The following is a 10,640-nucleotide window of genomic DNA, read 5'->3' as shown; positions in this document are numbered from 1 at the left end:
TTCTTCTTTTTCTTTGTATGTGCTCCTCATGTGCCTGAGGAAACATGAGGAAACAAAACGGGGACCCCCTTGTAAAAGCATTGTTCCATTATTTTAGGCTACAAGTAAGTAGCACACAGTAGTAGGAAAGCACTCACACATTTTCTTCTAGATTTGTTCTCTTTATTAAATCAACAGCAACAGTCCACTTACACAACTTACACACACGGACGTTTTGATAAAAAGAAAACTACGTGAAGAAAATGTGCGAGTGCTCGCCCTCTACTTAGTTGTGAATTAAAATAATACCCAGTGACATCTGAATATAAATTCTGTATAAGCCTGTTTGGCTGCTCACAAGTGAGGAAGACAAACACAGACACCATACTATAACATCAACAACCATACACCATAATATAATGCAATACATAAATTCCATGCTGTAGACACCAGTTTAGTACATCTAGTTATAGGTATTAAAAAATCAAATGAATTGTATTTTATTTGGTGGAGATGAGGGTGCATACATAACCACTCTGTCTCTTTGCTAGTGCTGTTTTCCACACGTTTGGCACATTTTGTTATGATCTAAGAGATGTTCACCCTCCTCAACACACTTCATTTTGTAGATTTTGACAGCAATTCTGACATTTGACTATCTGGCCTCTTTGTGCTTCTTTGACTTACGTGACCTTGAAAACTCAAATTAAAAAAGGTGATTGTCAGACATCTATGAAAACATTCAACATAGTATTGCTCACTTGCTGCCCTTTTAACTGTGATATACAGAAGTCACTGTCAGAGGCATTTAGTGTCAGGGAGAGCCTTCTATTTCATTTGACAAAGTTGTCTTGACACTTACAGGGAGCCTCACCCTGACATTTCCCCTCTCACGGGGGTCTCAACCCCACCACTGAGACCACCTCGGAGTTTCACCCCAGTGATCACCGTGTTAATGGCCGCATTGCCTCTCGTCTATTAATGTAAATGTGAAAAGTCAATCAAGCTTGATTAAGAGAACGCCAGAGCCGATGAAGACGCGAGAGGAGCAGTTGGCGGCGAAAGTGGGTGCTGGTGCTTCATGGGTGGGCAGGCCTGGCCCTAACCCTCGGCTCAGTGTGCAGTGACATGTCTGTCCTTATAGGTCAGCTGCAGGCGCAGGAGACGACAGGTTAGTTCAGACCTACAGCAATGCAGGGAATCGTAATGGCTCCATCAGGACGAGTGCCCTGTCTGTTATGTTATATTTCACACTCTGAGTTTGAACCGTGTGCCGCTGTTTCAGCCTCTGTCTGTGGAGGCTGCAGACTTATATTTGGCCAGTGACTGTCTGGGTTATTTCGGAGCTTAAATTCAACAATTTTGCTACTGTCTCCTTCGCCCTTTTACTGTGTTCGGTCACTTGATACGGACCTCCATGCCAGCTCACCGTCTCTGTCTCTCTTTAAAACGGGTCTGTTTCGTTGAACCTACGCAGATGTCTGTTATATTTGGATTAGAAGACACCAGCTCGCCTGATTTGCTCTCCCACTCTCTTTTTTGGGACATTTGTTTTGACCTCTAAGTCGTTTTCCCCTTCACTGTCAGTGACGTTATACTCTGGACCACCAGAGTTGGACTTCTGGTATTTCACTCTGGCCTGGGGATTACATACCTATATGCCGGAATAATTACATCTAGAAGGATTTTCACTGAAAGGGCTCATTGCTGCTCAGTCCTGTCGGCTGAATCGGTGGCTTGAAAGCTAATTCATCTTTAAAAGATCATTTGGGAAATGCCCCTGCTCGTTTATTTTTTCAATAACAACTAATATACGTGTAAATGGGAACTCTTTCTTGAATTAGTGCCAATGCAGTCCTGATATTAACAACATTGTCACTGTGTAATTGATTTCCTTTAGGCCTCATGACTGCTCCAGTGTGTCAGGCTGATCAGCCCCAGCGAGCTGCAGCCTGGAGAGTGGCTGATTCTGAATGCAATGGCATGTCAAGTTGGCCAGAGATACATTTGTGTTGTAAAAAGATATATTAACTCAGACACACATGCGTGCATAGGCAGCTTGCAGGGATGCCACGTACACACGCATTACACGCAGACATAAAATCACACACATCTGCTCACCATCCTTGTAATTGTGGGTCCATCAATATCATATTACCTGTTCCTTTAGCTGCCTATTGATCAAGCCTGCAGTGGCTGTTCATGTGCTGGTTACGATGTGCTCTATTACCTGTGCGTTAGTGTCAGCCACTCAGCTCGGGGTGGTGGTTTAGACTGTGCATCATGGGAAGTTGGGGGGGGGGGGTTGCCGGGATTATGGTTTGTCCAGGATACCACCCATTGATCTCTGGGAATGTGAAGTGTCTTTGGTACAGATGGATTCCTTATGGCCTCATGGAGCATGTTATGGTGGCCTGCATAGGATGCATGGATTAGGTTTTGACAGGTATGGATTTCTAAAGGCTGGTACTAAAAGTGATGGTTTTGTATTAAAGATGGCAGTCAATTCTAAGAATTATTATATTTTAAACTGACCATTGCAATACTAAAAACAACACAGATTACAGCTGTCTGAAGCTACCCCTTGTTGCATAATTAACACTCCATATAGATTACTCTATAGTCAGCAGTAAAAGAAGATTACATCATACATCACCATCATTATTTTGCGCCATCACTGACAGGTGCAGAGTTAATTCACATGTTAAAGCAAAGGTGAAGAATTGCTAACATGCTGATGTTTAGCAGATACAATGTTTACCATGTTAACCATCTTCGTTTAGATTATTAGCACGCTAGCATGTGCAAAATGCGAAAAGCCAGAGGATTCCTCCTCTGGGAACCATGACTTGACTCATGGCACAGCAAGCCTGGACCAAAGTGGTGGACTGACAGAAAGACCTAGTGCCATTCCTAAAGCCATGCCACAAATGTGGTTAAGAAATCCTGTATATGCCATCGACGCTACATTTGATATGGCTTCAGGGAGGTACTTACAGGACATACGTTTACTCTCAGTATTCCAACACCCAAATAAAATGGGAGAAAGTACATATAGTGCACTAGATGGCCAGGAGGGAATGATCCTTACAGAGTGAGGGCTTCATGACTTCATCCAAGAAGCTGGAAGAGGAAAATAAAATCTTAACCTCCATCATATCGATGAGGAATGACAGTGACTTGCCAATACCAGAGTTTTATTAAAAGGCCTATTTGTGTCTGTTTCCAAGAAGTGGAGCTTCACCTCTGGACAAGACCAGACTTCATGATCTGTAACATGTCTTTTAGTATGAAAATCAACCTTCATTGTGGAACATGTGCAGCTGTATCAGTGCTTATATTACCCCTATTTCCAAATATCTAGACAGTGCTATGGGCCTACTGATGAAATAGATGTCTGAGTCGACCATGAGGCCCATCAATAACATCAAAGCAGTCATTTCATGTAATTAGAAAATAATAATATCGGTAGTAATGTTTGTCTTTCCAGCCGCTTCTCATCTCCTGAACGCTACTTAAAGGCATTGGGATTAATGTAAATTTAATGGGTATGTTATTTTTCTCTTTGTTAATTTCTGGTTTGTCTTATCCCTCAAACCAAAGGATGTCAGTCTGATGTCTGAGCATCTGCCTCAGAGTGACACAAATGGCAAAAGTGCAGTGTAGCCTATGGCCATTATGGCTGGAAAACAATGCAATATTTTAGAGTAGATGAAGAGTAATTATGACTACATTGTCAGCGCCTTCATATCATACTTTTTTTAATTGATGATTTAAATTGTGAATGATAACCACATCTGTATGTAGTTACAGTCGGTGATCTTCTATCTCAGCTTGTGTGTTTCCTATCATGAAGGGAAGGGGAAAGAAAGATGGAAAATGTGTGTGGCCAACGATTTCTATTTTTCTTGGGACCTCTCGTCTCATTTCTCTCCACGGTGTTGAAGGCCTGACCTGGACGCTGGACTCATTCCCTCTTTCTCCATCCTTGTCTAATCGCCCTCGTCTCATCTGTTTGCGCTCCCTCTCTTTCTCAATCCCCGTTTACCCATCTGCGCCGCCTGAATCTGCATCAATCTGTCCCCGTCTCTGTATCTCTGTATCTCTTCACCCTCTCTGCAGCAAAACTCGTGTCTGCAAACCGTGGGCTGGTGTGTGTCTGTGTTCGCGTTTTCTCTCGTGTGTGTGTGACATGCCTCTTATTGAACACTGACCATAAATCTCTGACCTCCTTGCAGCCTCTGAGTAAAGCGCCCTGATATTAAATAATGAGACTCGGGGAGGTGATCTGGTCCCCTGTCAGGCCCCCGAGGGATGAGATGTGATATTGTTCCCATCTCTGGCTCCAAAGTGGGAATTAACTGTAGCCTGGCTCCCAGCAGTACACAGGAAGAGGACACTGTCTCCAGTGTGCTCGGGTAATCACTGGAGATAATAAAGCTTGATGATCTTTTCTCATACCAACGGATAATATTTGCTTGGACTGAGCTACTGACCTTCAGTGAGTACACAGTGAGTCAGCATTAGCACACTTTGACCAATATGAGTTTTTAAAGGAGAATAACATGTGAATATGTATTTTCGATTTTCAATTTATTTCTGTTATGGTCTTGAAAACAAAAAAGAGACATGCACTTTAAAATGGACATGATGTTATGAAGATGGAAGCATGGTGTTGGTGAGCGTTCAAGTAGCGTTAACTTTGTTCTTGTTGGTTTACCGGCTAAAATGCTTTAGCTACTCAAAATCAAAAAATTAAAGATAAATAGAAGAGTGAAATAAATGAAGTATGAATGTATTTTGTTAACTGGAGGTACAAGAAAAAAAATAGCTTTTTGGATTTTATTTACGGATTGAAGGTTAAAGGAAAAGCATTAAACCTTATATTTGTTTTTACGCTCTATTATTTATTGATTAGTTATATTTTTGACTTATCTAAGTTAAAAGACAAATGAAAAAGAAACAAATTAAAATCTTTGTAACTTAGCAGCTAAAAGGGTACCTGTCACACATATTCAATAAAAGTAATTCATCGGACCCCCCCCCCCCCCCCTAAAAAAAACAATTAGGTCAATCAATACATTTATGAATAAACAAAAATAAATACTGTTATCACTAGGCCACTGTTGTCAGGGATTATCCTCAATAATTCATAATATAGATTATAATTTAACTTTTAATTAATTGCAAATGTTAAATACCTTATTAAAAATGACCAGTATCAGCAAACTAATATAGGACATACTGTACATGTTGGTTGGATTACCGGAAGAAGTTAAAAATCACAGATGACACTTGCCGAATAAACTGAAAGGACCAAAACAGCGACAACAGCGACAGCAGTAGCAATAATATCGCTGAGCAGGCCTGAGAAAAAAACATTTTTCCCCCAAATGAGCAGGAGTTTTTACTTTTGCTCTCTGCGTCGTCCCTTGAGCTGCTGAAAGACGATCAGGTCCCTGAAGACATTCTCCGTCTCCTCAGTGAGAGTGAGAGGAAACTCCATCTGACCTAAGAGAGCCTTCAGAGAGAGACTCCAGTGTACAAGGGGAGACCTGACTCCCCAGACATCTGTTATGTGGAACGGCATCTAATTTAAGTTTTGGTGCAGAGGGAAAAACAAAGGACAGGGGGGAGGTGGGGGGGAAGTGTAGGGTCGGGATGGTAAATAGAGGTCTGTATGTGAGTGTCTGTTTGAGTCCTTTTTTGCTGCTGCCTAATACAATGACATTTCTTATATACTGTAAATTTGTGCCCCTGAATAGTGATCTGGATTTTATAATGTTGTCTTACCTGTTTGACCGGAATGACAGCCCACACACTTTTAATTATAGTACAGAAACATACAACGTCGGTGATTTCACAGATTACAACGTCAATGCCTTTTGCAGTGTGTGCACTGACTTAAACCAAGTCTCCCATGCTGTCTGTGAAGTAGTGGGCAGCCTGCTGGAGTGCAGGGCTACAGAGCCACAGGATCCAGAAACAGCTGTGTAATGGCAGGTCCCTCACATGGAGTTACACACCAACACAGCAGGCTAATGGCCACTGAGTACAAGAAGAAACGTGAGCAGGCGAGGTGGGGGGTCATTCAGGGTCCTTAGGTTTGACTGCAGAAGTCCCACATTGGTTCAGCTCTTCTGTTAGAAACGTTTTAAATACGATTTCAATTATACAAAACAAAAGATGAAATAAAATCAATCTCTCTCAAGAAACAATTAAATCAATTAATTATAAATGATGTTCTTTGACAAAACCTTTATTAAAGCTTTAGTATATCTAGTATATCTTTCTTTTTTTTATAAAAAATAACCTCATATTTTCCTACGCTCAGCTTAAATTCTGGCTTTGATCAATAGGCTACCAGTGAGAGGCAAAACAGAGAAAGTTGTGTCGTTTAAATGATATGATATTTTAGAAATAATAAATCATTAATAATTAATAGCCATAGTTCATGATCAAAAATAACTGCATATCCCCAGTAGGACGACTAGCCTCTCTCTAAGAATTTGCCTGTTTCAGGAGTCTGAGTTGCCCTTTAAGGGTCAAAGGTCATCCATAGATACTCACTGTGGGGTCAGCTTCATTAGGTGTTAATAACCCTCCCTGAGGGCAAGTTGTCGACTGTGCTGCCTTTTCATTTTTTTTTTAACTCAGTTTATTACTTATAGTAAAAGACAACCTGTTCCCTAACATCATAAACAAAACACATTAAATCCAACTCTTTCAATCTGTTCATCTGTCTGTTTCTCCACTTTCTTCTTCCTTCCTTTCCCGAGACGTTAAATGACTGAACCACCAAACATCTTGGATCCGAGGCAACGCTAAACCTCATTGAACTGGCTCTGCTGAACATATGGTGGAATCAATGAGAGGGCCCATTCATTAAGCAAACTGTCATCAGTAGGCCGTTCAAATGGAAAATAGCATATGCGAGCATGTAACACAGGAACCTGGATTTGTTCCCAGTGATTTGTAATTAATGTATGCTACATGTCTTTGTTCTTCCCTTGATCTGCTAATTAGAGAGGAAACTCGGGTGCAAATCCTCTCCGCTTCGCTGGAGGAATGTGGCTCTTGCAGCCAAAACCAAGTGTTTTTCTCCTAATTTGAAGCTTGCTTGTCGAAGTAGAGAAGGCCTCATATTAAACCAATCACAGGCTGTATGATTTGGCGTCCATTCAGGCAATTATGATAAACAGACAACAGCAGGACTGAGAGTTTGAAGGACACCTTTTTCATGTTCAAGGCTTTGATTCCAGTTCCCTTTTGAGCTGACCAAGTTCCTGTTAGCAGGATACGAGTGAGATTCAACAGTCCTCTCGCACTGAACAACTGGCCTCTAGTTCAATCACTATATTGCGCCAGCACCATATTTAAAAACTTTTGAACTATATATTTCCATTTGTGTCTCTTTGTGGTGGTTCTGCATTGTTTGTAGTCGTTTTTCATCTCACTGAGATTGTTTCTTTGTAGTCTCTGTGATCATTTTGCATCTTTATGGCCATTTTATGTCTCTTTTTTCAACTCTTTGTGGTCTCTTTGTGGTATTTTGCATCTCTTTGTGGTCATTTTGCGTGTCTTTGTGGTCGTTTCATCAACTTTCCAATAGGAAATGTTAACAGCAACTATGCTTGATCCTCCATTTTATGATGCCTCTCTTGTGCTTTGTGTGTTTCAGTGTTAGCTTGTTATTAGCCAATAGTCCCTCAACTTGTGACAGTCTTAACGTAACAATTATCTGAGAATTATTTCAGCCTGAGGCCAGTCCTGAACATTCAATGTCCGGTGGTATATCCTGAGAAAGAGCCTTTGGTTTCTGTCAACAACGAATAAATAGAAGAACTGGACAATCAACACTTAGCGCTGAAGATTTCTCCAAAATCAGAAAAGTGTCAGACAAGATGTGATACATGTTAATAAAGGATCTTCATGCAGAGTTAAGGTGTCAGACTCAGGTATCTCTGGCTGACAGCAGACTCTCCCTCTTCCGCACACTTCCATACTTTGAGGTCAAAGGGCAACAGATGACTCCTCTATCAAATGACCACCAGGACACACCCCACCCACAAAGAAATCACTCTGGCAGGCAGTTGTTTCATTAAAGCTATGATTCTTTTCAGGTTATGTTACATTGTGTGATCTATGTGTCAAATTGATACATTATTTTGTGTCTGATTGAAATCCCACCACAGTTACACTCAGCCACAATCTGGCAAAACATCAGGGATCATACATAATAATGTCACCCGAAAGGGTTTCTCCATGAACAGTTTCCTCAATAATGACCAATTTAGCTCCATCATTCACAGTAAATGAGTCCATTACACGGGGACGATAGCAGATTGTAATCACTTTTTGCCTCATCAGTCTGAGAATAACCCTCTGCATGTGAGGGTCAAATGACCATGGGTGACCCTGGTGGTGGAATGCACTTTGAACTCTGACCTCTGGGCAGGCCAGAGGGCTGATCCTGACCTCCACAGAGAAGAGCAAGTCGTGGAGCGGAGCAGTGACCAGTTGCTCAAGTCACTTCAGGAGTGAGAGGGGATGTTGTTTGGGTCATTAAAGGGGAATGTGGACAGTAGATGGGCTGTGTGTGACTGTTCTGCTGTGGGAACAGAACAGGTTTGTTTTCAGTATTTTAGTGCTTATTCAGTGGGTAGCAGGATTTTGTCAACCTATTGAGGAGCAGGAAGTCCTTCAGCTGACAAATGTAAGAACTTGGAGCTGCAAGTTTTCATAGACCACAGCTGTCGCTCTCTTTCTATTACAGCATTGCTTTATTTACATAGTTTACATAGATTGTATTATCACGTTAATTCTTTCATTACAACTTTGTGTCTCCCAGCCATCTAAGACTATCTATCTCGACAACTTTGGATGGATTACCATGAAATTTGGTTTTAATTGTAATAACTTTGATGATCCTCTGACTTTTCATCTAGCACCATCAGGTCATATTTTTAATTAATTTTGGACATTCCCATCAGCCTCAGCGGTAATTATCTCATGTTAGCATGATAATGCACTAAAATAAGACAAAGAACTATAAGAATACCTGCTAAACATCAGCAAGTGAGCATGTTAACATGCTGACATTAGCATTTAGCTCAAGACACCACAGAGATGCTGGCATGGCTGTAGACTCTTAGTTACTTCACTGATTTCAGGGAAAGGTATCCAATGTGTATGAATATGATAACAGTGGTCTCACCGTTGTGGATGGGGACAATGGAATGTGATAATGTATGATCCTCAAATAAGCTTTGGGAAATGTAAAACAGTGCTCCAAAAACTTAGTATTGCATGATACACACCCAATAAAAGTTTCAGAATGGACGGTGAAATTTCACAAATTGAAATAAGAATTAACTGGCATCAGTGTGGACATGCAGAAGGCATTGCGGTAAGCTGTGTAACTGTCTGGCAACTGTTGTGGTTTCTAACCCCCGCCCCCCCCCCCCATCCTCCAGCTGTTCCATGCCTGATTGAACCCATGCAGTGCCCTGTAAGCCGGCTGGCAAACTGGCAGGCAGTCCTCAAGCAGCCATTCCTCTCCCGCCCGAGTGAAGGCACTTGACCTCCTCAATAAGGGTCACCAGACACTTTCATTAGGGGTGTAAAGATCTGAAGGGGTGACGTTCGCCCATCCATCCCAATATCCGGGTTTGGTCTAATCCATGCGTGTTTGGATCCTGTGCACCCTCAGTGGAGCCAGACGCTCACATGGACCATTGACAGGAGGGTCATTGTGTGGCCGACAGAGAAATGTATCAGGAATGGAGCCAGGGCTTTTTGGATAAAGGCCTGTTCTGCGGACCTGTAGCTGAACCATCTTGTTTGCATATCAATACCTTCAGGCTTGAATAACTTCAGTCAGCTGATGAATGAGAGATTTGCTGCTATCTCAAGTCTCAGGGCTCTTTGGTGCAGAGAGAGACATAAAGGAAACTTTTCACCAGCGGGAAACTCGAAGACATAGCTGGTTGGTTCCCTTTACGCACTCCTCACCCATGAATGGGGTTGTGTGACTTGAAGATATTCTATAACAGAAGAGTATGCAGGGTGAAAAATGAACACCACCCACCTGTCAAAAGTGAGCAAGTTTTCGTAAAAGTTTCCAGAGGCAACTGATCATCATCTAAAGTCTATTCTGGATATGTAAATCTCGAAGATGCGGAGCAACATTAGCATTCATTTGGAGTCATGTGTCTGTGCACCTGGCAAACGTAAGCCAATTATTCACTCTCCGTTTAGCTCGAGCCGCGCCATGATGACATGGTACCATGTGCAGCGCTGCTGTGGTCCTGCTTGCTATCAGAGCTGAGCATTTAAAGAGTCACCACATCAACCTCAACAGTTTCCCCTCTGTTGTTGTGTCAATATAGCAAAACCGGTAAAAAGAACGGCAAACACCAAGAGCTCCATGCTGAACGCTGTTGTTTACACCAACACTGGGGAGAAATGTGTCACTCTAATTACGTCAGCGACTAGAAACCCCCACACGTGATCAAGGTGGGCAAGGCAACGCCTTTTACCAAAACATTGTAATGGAAAAACCAGTCGAGTTGTGCCTACTCATGGCTCTTCCCAGCACATAATGGAAAACCCCTAAAACTGATACCTCTACTGATTTGTAATGAAATGAAATAAGAATA

This window comes from Enoplosus armatus, chromosome 20, assembly GCF_043641665.1.
Source record: "Enoplosus armatus isolate fEnoArm2 chromosome 20, fEnoArm2.hap1, whole genome shotgun sequence".
Taxonomy (NCBI): domain Eukaryota; kingdom Metazoa; phylum Chordata; class Actinopteri; order Centrarchiformes; family Enoplosidae; genus Enoplosus; species Enoplosus armatus.
Note: the sequence above shows the minus strand (reverse complement) of the source record.